This window comes from Pinus tabuliformis, chromosome 7 (genome assembly GCF_031772625.1).
Source record: "Pinus tabuliformis cultivar Carrire ecotype Pingquan chromosome 7, CPIR1, whole genome shotgun sequence".
In the NCBI taxonomy this organism is placed as follows: Eukaryota; Viridiplantae; Streptophyta; class Pinopsida; order Pinales; family Pinaceae; genus Pinus; species Pinus tabuliformis.
The window spans coordinates 2068222662-2068233792 of NC_142293.1; the positions used below are offsets into that span (position 1 = coordinate 2068222662).

General features: G+C 36.2%; 1 long non-coding RNA gene across 1 annotated transcript; it reads right to left on the reverse strand.

Annotated features, from left to right (window-relative positions):
- Positions 1–8308: 8308 nt before the first annotated feature.
- On the reverse strand, positions 8309–9486 carry LOC149256810 (uncharacterized). Its single transcript, XR_016266472.1, has 4 exons — positions 9063–9486; positions 8925–8978; positions 8802–8849; positions 8309–8698 (listed from the first exon to the last, which is right to left on the reverse strand). It is a non-coding gene; the product is annotated as an uncharacterized LOC149256810 (long non-coding RNA).
- Positions 9487–11131: the final 1645 nt, after the last annotated feature.

Genomic DNA, 11131 nt, shown 5'->3' on the forward strand with positions numbered 1-11131 from the left:
AAAGAATTGCTCATTGGAGCTTCAAGTGGCTTTCTAGGGCGGGAAGGCTTACACTGGTAAACTCAGTCCTTCAGGCTATTCCGGTTTTCTGGGCAGCATTGACATGGATTCCGAAAGGGACTCTTCACAAAATAAAACAGATTTGCAGTAGGTTTTTGTGGTCAGGGTCGAAGGAGGATTCCGTTCTTCCTTGGGTTGCGTGGGATAAAATTGCTAGGCCAAAGGAATGGGGTGGATGGGGTTTGAAAAGCCCCATTGATTTCAGCACTGCCCTAGCAGCAAAATCGGGATGGAGAATAATTGCTATGGAAAATCTCTGGACGAAGGTTGTAAAAAGGAAATATATTGATCCCATGCCGCTTGAAGACTGGATCAGAATGCCAAACAAAAAAGGAAGAAACTGCTCAGTCATTTGGAAAGCCACCGCTGAGGCTTTTAGGGTTATTGAACAAGGGCTGGCGTGGCGGGTTGGAAATGGAGAGAATGTGCAGATTGGCAGGGACCCATGGGTGGGGTGTAGTGAGGCCTATGCTCTTTCTCCTGAATTGCTCAATCACCTGGATGATCTTGGGATCAGGAACCTTAGGCAAATTGCAAATGTGGACCAGTACTCCATTTGGGGACAGGTTTGGAGATCTGAGGCAAACTTGGGAATTGATCCAGCTTGGAGAATTGAATGGCAGTCATTCATACAGGAGCTCAAAAGATCAAATGTGAGAATTTCGGATAGCCCAGATTCTCTGGTGTGGGCGCATGCGGAGGCTGGACATTATTCGCCAAAGGCTGGCTACAGTCTATTAATGAAAAATAAAGGCTGGAACCCTCCTGTCTGGTGGTCAAAACCTCTGTTTAAGCTAAAATGTCCTAAAAAAGCTAGAATATTTTTCTGGTGTGCCTTAAAACATAGGATCCCAACGTGGGAAATTCTGCAAGTGCGGTTTAAACATGGTCCTGGTAGATGTCCCTTGTGTTTTTCGGACTCAGAATCGGTCTCTCATCTGTTTCTATCTTGTCCTTATACAAAATAGGTTTGGGCTGAAGCAGAAAAACTAATAAATGTTAAAATAAAATGGGAAGGAGACTGTTTGGCCACAGCTTGGGAATATTGGTGGAATCATTTTCAAGAAAGAAATTTGAGGAATCTTCCTCCCATCATCTGTTGGGGGATATGGATAGCAAGGAACCGTAGTATCTTTCGAGAACAGATAATCCCGGGGACAGCTATTGCCATTCAAAGTGGTGCCATCCTTGAGAGCATTCCGGTAAAGGAGGAATCAACAAACGCGGTCCAGCGAAAGGAACCTTTAATCAGAGAAGGAATTCCTTGGGCATTTTTTGACGGGGCAGCTCAAAATGATACCACAGGAGCCGGCCTATCCATTCATCTTAGCGGTACACATTCCCTAAAAGCATCAGTGGGCATAGGAAGGGGGACAAATAACTTTGCTGAACTCACAGCTCTAAAGCTGCTCCTCTGTTGGCTTGTTCACAAACACATCCGCACTGTTCAGATTTTCGGTGATTCAAAAAATGTTGTAAACTGGGTCTTGGGAAAACATAGGTGCCAGCACTATATGTTGATGCCGTTACTTGAAGAGATACAACTTTTAAAACAGCAGTTTAATTCCTTTACTATTGATCACATTTACAGGGAATTCAATGAGGAAGCGGATCGACTATCTAAAGAAGGCCTGCAGCAAGCTGTGGGCACTTGGAGAATAACTGAGCAGGACCATGATCAGATCCGTGTGTCGGATCTCCCCCCAGACTCATAAAATTTCTTTTTGGGCCGTATCTATATTTGCACTATTTCGTTTTTCTTCTGTTTCTTTCCTTCAGTATATGGTGGCGGCTGTCATTTTTGTTGATACTTCAAAACTCTTTTTTCTGGTAAGCTCTGATGTAGAGAGCAGACTGTTATCTTGAAAAACATGTTTTAGTTTTTGTGCTTGGGCTGTTTTCCTCAAGAGAGGAGGCCCAGGCAGCACTATGGTTCTGTTTTTGGAGCATTTATGTTCCTGTTCTGTGGCTGTTTTAGCCAGTTATAGTCTTTGCTGGAATCGCTCAGAAGGGGCGCGTGGTAGCACTTTCAGAGGGGCTTGCTTCGAAGCAGGCAGTTTAAATGTTTTCTTCAGAATGTTAACTCATTACAGACTGTAACTTTTTACTTCTTATAAAAAGTTCGTTTTTTTCATGGAAAAAAAAAATCTTTCTCACACCACATTTTTTCTTTGAACTTAGAAATAATAATATCTTTAATGTTATTTATGTCTTGCAATGCATCATTCTCGTTGATCTCACAATAGTTTAACCAGGCCCTTGTGTCTTTATGCCACCCCCGATTGAGCCTTAGGTGGTTTTGGCTGGAATTTAAAGCTAGCTTAGGAAGTCTATGATCGTCTATGTTATTGAGTTTGTGCTTGTACAATAGAAACATAATCATAGCTAGGCTCTCAATAGGGGAAAGACCTGCTTCTATAAGGAGAATAGGATAGGGTGTATTACTTTTAATTTTCAGGTTATAAGTTATAAAACGCTTCTGGATTTGCTCAATCTTTCTCCATGATTCTCTGGAGATGCTGCAACCCCAAATCTCACAGCCATATAAGATAACAGGAGTGACTAAAGTTTCAAAGAGGAACTTCTTTTTATCCCACATTACGAGGTTTGATGTTTTACAATTATTTTCAAGACCAAAATAAGCTTTCCACCCCCCATTAATCCTTTTCTCAATGCTATGGTTCCAGTTGAGCTTGTGATCAATATCAATTCATAGGTACTTGTAAGAATACACTTCCTCCAAGTTATTATTGTCATACATAAAATTAGCGTAAGTGTCCTTCTTGGATTTGATAATCATAACTTTTGTTTTGTCAGTGTTAACAGTCATACCCATGGTAGAGCATAAATCCTTAAGAAGCCTGAGTTGCTTATCAAGATCAAATGGGCACCTTGCCAAAAAAACAATATCGTCAGCATAGAGAAGAAGGATGACGACTATCCCAGCGAAGATCATGCCATCACATCCTACTTCCTCTAAGTACCCTTCAAGCTTATCGATGTAAATGCCAAATAGGGTAGGGGAGAGGGGGCAACCTTGTTTAACTCCGATGTTACACTTAATATTTTTTGACCACCCCTCATTGCTCTTTAGCTTGGCAATTACATTCTCGTATAACCTTATAGTGGCAGCTCTTAACTCGAGAGGAACCTTTAGCTCTTCTAATCTATTCCAAAGGTTGTATCTAGGAACCGTATCGAAATCCTTTCTAAAGTCCACAAAGCAACAAATTAAATTGGATTTATCATTACGACATTCCTCCACAATGATCCTAAGCGTAACAAGGTGGTATGTTGTTGAGTGGTGCCTTCTAAAACTTGCTTGGCCTTTAGCCTGCTTACCTTCACTTTCAAGCCATATGCTTAACTTCTTTTCCAAAATACTACCATATAACTTGGCTAAGAGAGGCCTGATCATAATTGTCCCATAATTTGAGGGGTTATTTGTATCCCCACTTTTAAAAATAGGGACAATGAGGCTCTCAATCCAAGGTTTAGGGAATCCTTGCTTGACTACTTGATTGAAAAGCTTGTGAATGTGGGGGATGAGGACATGACCTCCAATTTTTAAGATTCCCGCCTGGTAACCTTCAATGTCCTTAGCTTTCCCATTAGCAAGGCGATTAACCCCAAACTTAATGTCTTCTAAAGAGAAAACTTCTTTCGTTGTAAGCAGGGTTTCCAAATTATCCATGACATTTGGAGATTCATAAAGCTTTTTAAGATAGGAATTCCAATCGTGAAGAGCAATTTTATTATTATCTTTAGTCTTCCTAGTCAGAATCTGCGTCCAAAATTTCTTAGGAGCTACCTTAGAGAGGTGTAAGAGATTCTCCTGTCTTTGACGAATGTACTGCCTCTTTTTCCTTTTAGTTAGGACTTTGTATATTTTTATCTTGTCCATTTTAAGAGATTCATCAACAGCTTCCTTAATTGCTCTCCTCACACTTTTACAATCTTTGTCATACCATGGATTGGTTTTGCTATTTCTTTTATTATTTGAAACTTTAATTGAGAACTTGTTAATAGAATATGAGAGGGTTGTAGTAAAATTATGATAGAGGTCTTCTATGTTGTCTATACTAGATAAAGAAAGCAAATTAGTTTTTAATTCGTTTAGAAAGAGATCATTTTTATTTCTATCAAATATTAAGTTCTTTTGGCTATAAGTATTATTTTCTGTGGGAACTCTATCCATGACAAAATTGAGAGTTATAAGTAAAGGCCTATGATCAGAGTTAGGTTCGTGGCCGTTTAAGATGTCAAAATTTATTATTTCATTGTATAATGGGAGATCGGAAATAACGTAGTCTACCACGCTGCTACCAAGTCCATGGATGCAGGTCATCTTGCTGGAATTGGGCCACTTCTTTAAACTATTGCAAATTATGAGATCCTAAGCACTACAGAGCTTGACTAGCTCCGACCCAAACAAATTTTCCCCGAGGTCTTCAGAGCTCCTTTTGTACCTACTAGCCAGAGTAGGGTCTTCGTCTAACCAAAGAGGATTAGGGTTGGAATGATTGCTTAGAATAATAACTTGGTTGTTTGAAGTTTGACCATTAAAGTCACCTATTGAAAGGATATTACTGTCATTCCTTAAGCTAGAAATATCATTCTCTAAACCATTGTAAGGGTTAGTTTTATCTAGATTCTTCTTCTTATAGAAGTTAGAATTGATGGGGGAAAAATAACATATTGCTATGTAGGACTTTTTATTATTAATGTCTCTGATCTCTATCCAACTATATTGGTTGTGAGGGTCGTTTTATAAATCCTAGCATGGGGGGTGATGTTCTTCTTAATGTAACAAGCTATTCCCCCAATGCCCTACGGGAGGATCGCTTGTTTCAGGTAGACGATAGCGTAAAGCCATCTATGTTAGGGACCTTAGATTCTTCGTGCTCCCAAGTTTCAACAAGCAAAATAATATTAACATCATTTGAAATCCAACTTAGCTTGGGGCCTTTGTTCCATGGGAAGCCCCGATAGTTCCAACAAAGGATCCGGAGCATGTTTAATTGCTATTGATTACTATCTTTTTGGTTTCTATCTCGAATAAAGGTTTTTCTATTTCTGATTATTGCCCATTTTCCTTCCTTTCTAGCTTCTTTTACCTTTTGAACCTCCTTTCTTAATTCTTCTTGATCTTCTAGAATGAGATCTTCATTTATGAATATTCCCGTTCCTTTTAGACTTGAGGTTTTACTAAGTATGTCGTACTTATGATCAATGGAGCTCACCTTTATGCGGATTAGTCTTCCTTTATTATCGGTTAATTTCCCCAACCTTGTTGCTTCTGTGAGACACACTGTTTCAATTTGTAATTTATTATGTAATTCTGACTGGGCTAAGGCTAAAGTATCCTCATCTACTTCCTCTTTTAAACCAAAGATTATAAGGTTCAAGGCCCTTTTGTTACGTTCGTGGTCTAATTCTATTACTTTTTTCATTTCATCTTTAATTGGTTTGATATCTAACTTATCTACCACATTATTTAGGGTGAGGCGGCTATTAACTTTTTCTTCTAGTTCTTTAATTATGTCTTTCATTTTAAGATTCTCTAAAGTATCAGCATCTCCTTGATGGGATGGTTGGTTAGTATCTTGGTTTTGTTTTTCTATAAACTGCAATCTAGTCTCCATTGCCTCCATTTTATTCTCCAGTAGTTCTATTTTATTTTCTATTTGTTTTTGGATCGTGTCTTCAAGAGATGCAAATTTATTAGGTTTTATAGAGCTAATTCATTTAAATTTTCCAATTTTTTTCCTTCGAAATAAGAATACATTTTTTCGGAGGTGAATATACCTTAGTAATAAAAAGAGGGATTTTGTAGGTGAATACCTTACAAAAATGCCCCTACAAAATGCAAAATTTACAACACACAATGCTACTACTTGATTATGAAATCTTTCATGACAGTTTCTTTGCATGCATGTGTTTCCTCACATGCATGTGTTTCCTTGAGCTTGCCATGAAGTCATTTAGGTCCCCCAATTTTCCATTTTTATATTTTCTTGTATCAACCAATTTAACTTTTTTTAATATACTTCATCCATCATTAGGGAATTATAACACACTTGATTTGGCCATTAATCTTCCCATATTTATTTTACACCCCTCATTAGCATACTTGTTTGCTTCTTTGTTGAAGTCTCTTAGGACATGGAAATATGCTTTTGATGGGATATCTTCTGCAATTTTCCTGATTCTTTTCATTGTGTTTTCCATAGATTTCTACTTTGGTAGAGATATTTTTACCAGATAACGTAGGATTATGAGAGAATCTACCATAACTTTAAGTGTCTTCACCTGATGCTCTTTGGCTAACAAAAGTCCTTGGTGGCACCATATATCTTTGCTTGATTATTTGTCATATGACCAAGATCCCATGAGTGTTTGAACACTTTGTCCTCCTTAGGCCATAGAGTAACCCTCCCCTTCCTACCACCTCTAGAAAAAGATAGAATCTTTATCAATTTAAAATTTTGATAAGATTTTTAACAATTTAGATCAAAATCATAGAAGAACTTTTAGAAATTAAATTGTATAAGTGGTTTTGAAATGCTCAAATGTTTCAAAACCATCTATACAATTTATTTCTACAAGGTTTTTCAACAATTATGACTAACTATGAATATATACACGCTCAAAATTTAAATCAATTCAAATTGGACAAAATATTTTACACATATTTGAAAATTATCTCGAATTCTTATTAAATTTGTGGTAAAAAAGATAATACATGTGCTACACGATTAATTTATTATGTCATCTAATAATTAAAGTTTAGATATGGTTTTATCATAATTATCATGTGATAGGCTCCATCTAACTGAGTATGGAAGAGATGTTGTAATGTTATGTTATGTTATGCAAACAAAAATAATAAAATAATAATTAAAAATAAAAATAACCCTATGTTATTGACCCATGGTATTGGATAGCCATGATATTTGTTATATGGAAGCCTATTTAAAGACTAGAGGAAATCCATTATAGAATGCATGAGTACCAGTGTAGATCCATCTTAACTCCATACTTGACCCCTCTCTATGGTTGTAGATTCAGATGGATCTAAGCTAATAGTGACCTAATTTCAAATCTCATTAACTATAAAACTTTGAAAATGAGTTTAACAACATTTCATATATATGATTTATTAAATTAAGGGTTTAAGAAAATAGTTAGACATTTGACTAATTTATATTGAATTTAAATATTTTCCATAATTAAAAACAAATTATTTTATTTAATATATTTTTATTAAATATATTAACATAGGAGACCATAGAATTCCTAAGCTAGCTTTAAATTTCAGCCAAAACCACCTAAGACTCAAACAATATTGGTATAAAGACACGAGGGCTTGGTTAAACCATTGGGAGATCAACAAGAATGTTGTATTGCAAAACATTAATAACATTAAAAATATTGTTACTTCTAAGTTCAAAGAAAAAATGTGGTGTGAGAAAGATTTAGCAGCAAAAAGAAAATTGAGATATTATAAGGAGGTCATCAACCCCACCCTAGAAGATCAAAAGTATCTCTCTGTTTTAACTAGCTCAAAGAAGAAAATTAATATAGCCAAGATTATAATTGATGCAGGAGCATCCAGCTCCGAGGAGACAGAAGGCAGTTGACATGTCTCATGGAGGAAGAACAGGAACAGGACAAAGAGTACATGCTTAGCTGGACAGGTCAATAGACTTGTTGTTGTTTTTCTTTTAATTATTATTTGTTGCATTTCCCAGAAGGTCGTTAGAGACCATAGCATTACAGTTATAAGTTGTTTTAGCTTAGGAATTAAATAGCTGTTAGTTAATATTTTATTAAAAGAAACTGACAGACAGTTGTAAAAGTCTGGTTGAGCAGTTCAACCGGAAAGGGAAGCGGTTATGCTCTCTATGTATTAAAAGCAGAAAAACAAAGAAATGAAGGGAGAGCACCTCCGTACAAAAGAAAAGACACATAGAAAAACATATAGACCTCTGTAACCCAAATAAAGAGATATATTACTTTTGCCAACGAAGTGATTTACTGTAAAGCGATTTACTGTTAATGATTTTACATGTATGCACAATTTCTTTCTGTATGTTCTAAGGACGCATTTGGAGCGACCAACCATTAACTGTAACAGGAACCGAGACAACAAAAGGGAGCTTCTACAGACATACATTTCCAGCAAGCACAAGAACATAACCATTTAACTGTCGCAATAATAATCAGGTACCAAGAGATATAAACCATCATTTCATTTCATTTATGAGTTAACATAATTACAGTGTGCAGAATAGAAAGGTAATTTAACACGATTCACCACATAACTGTGGGCTATCACAAACAAGACAAGTTACAGACTTGTTGAGCATTCGCTCAAATACCAACCGCTTCAGAAACGCGGCCACATAAATTATTACATCAGAGCTGGAGCATACGAGTCACGAAACGCCGGAAGAAGCACGGCCGACTCAGACATTGCAATCAAAACAGAACAGAACCTAACTACCAAACCCTCATAACCTAACAGTTATACGAATGTGGAAAAGACCCTACCCGTTTGCAAGATTGGTCGGCTCGAATCGTGACCGAAAGTTGAGTAAGGATAAAACCCTCGGCGGCCAGCCGCCAAGACAACCTGCAAACAAACCAGAGCAACGGTTAGAGTGGAGTTTGGAGAACCAAAAGGCGTGTTAACACCAGAAATGAAATGTGGAATGTTGGAAAACCATGGCACTTACAGGTAAGTTGACGAGGCGACCCGGAGGAAACAAAACCGTTTAACCAAGCTGAGACAAGGAACAGAGACCGTGAGAAGTTATAATAGGAGCAGGGACAGAGTAAAACAGGGAACCATATCTTACCTTTGTCCACAAGGACGAACGCAGCCAAGCGGGAGCGCCAAAGTTGTGAACAACCTGTACAGTGAACACAGCTCATTAACAGAACAAGAAATAACCAGGTGACAGAGCACGCCCATAACAAAAGAGACAGTAACCTACCATAACGCACAGGTGAGAACCAGCGAGGCAACGCATGCCCAGAAAACCCATATTCAAGCAGAGAAGGCCCGAAGGCACAGTAAGTCATCAGGAACCGCGACGGAGTAGCATTCAGAACATGGGTATAGCGAATCGACAGTAGAAACCACCGTGGAGTAGAGCCAGGGTCGAACCCGGAGAACCACCAACGAAACCCTCAGAGCAGAGCTCAAGTCGAACACGAGGAGAAAGTAAAAATGGCCCGAGGAACAGAGGCTGGGGTTTAACAAAAGGCGGGAGGTGAGTGAACCGGAGAACCGGCAAGTGTCTACCCTCGACCGGAAGGAGGGACTACAATAAAAACATACAGATTGCAATCAAGCCGAATCTACGGAGCATTGACTCCTTTTACCTTTCGAACTGACAGTAAACCTACTCGAGTTAATTGCTGAAGGATCGAGAGGCCTGTAAAGAGCTGGCGGGATCCGAGTTATCCACGTCACGTTGATCCCACGTGGTTTAACGTTGGGCTGGGCCATCAATAATGAACTCTCATGAGCTCCATAGTGAAACGAGTCGTTGGGCAGTTCCTAAAACACCATGAATGGAAAGGTTCTGCCATCTCTGTGAGAATACGAACATCGAGGATGAAAAATCACTTCCTCTTAGAGTGTCCGACGTACAATCACATTAGATCTCAGTTTCAAAATCTTTGTTGCAATACTGACTTTCCTTCACATCGAGGATGAAAATCACTTCCTCTTAGAGTCCCTAGCGTACAATCACATTAGATCTCAGTTTTAAAATCTTTGTTGCAATACTGACCTTCCTAGCCTTTTACGTTGTCAAACTTACCGTGAGCTCGAGAGGCTTCTCTCCAAGCTTTCTGAGCATAGAAATAAAATCTTAAATCAAACTAAATAATTTGTTTCTTTAGGTCCGATAGACCAAAATTTGGTCTCAATAGACTTAACCACCACCATCATCATCATTAAAAATAATATTTATAAATATAAAATACCATTATCTAATTTTTATTTAAAAAACAAAACACACATATAATTTTTATAACAAATTTTCATCATATTTTCATTAAATCATTCACCTTTTTTTACCTACTCTAATTTTAAACAAAACTATAACATCATACCGCTTTACATTATAATATATATATATATATATAACTATTTATTATTATAAGACTATTATATATAAATATTATAATTACTTATTTTAAACTTTTATAATTAATTTATTATATTCATACTTTTACTTTCTGTTTTTTAATCACTTATAATAAACCATTCACTTTTTAACTTTAATTTTAGACAAAACTCTAACATCATCCTTTTTCATCTCAAGTCATTTTTCTCCCCCTCTTAAAAAAAAAGCCATGACACGTGTCTTTTTCATCTCAAGTCATTTTACTCTCCCTCCTATATTAATAAAAAAAAAGCACGAAGACCCTCCCATCATCTCCTTTTTCATCGTATCTCTTTTCAAAACAACTCCGTGACATCATCCCATCTCTATCTCATTTTTTAACTCTATCTCCCCTCTTTTCCTTTTGATGACCACACACATCCTCTTTTCTTTTTCTCTCAATGTGACAAATACCTAAAACAAAAACAATAAGGGTTATGAATATACAATAAACTTTAAAAAGTAAATCATATAATAAAAAATATATATATATAATAAAAGATATATATCAATTTGATATAAGATTATGAGGGAATAATAAAAATAAAATGTTTTAAATTTATTTGAAAATAATATAATATATATGAGAATGTCTTTCATCACATTATTAGATGTTGACTAAATTTTAATGATATTATTAGTTTTAAAGACATTCTCATTTATAATATAAATCATAAAAATTTGAAATTTAATTATATTTATTATTTTTTGAATATATTTAATTAAATAGTTAAATTATTATTTTTTTAAATATAATTAATTAAATATTGAAAGATTAAAAATTTATAATATTTAAAATATATCTATATATATATATCACTGAATAGAAAAAATAAAAAATTTTAAATTTATTTGAAAACAATATAATGCAATTATATTTACTATTT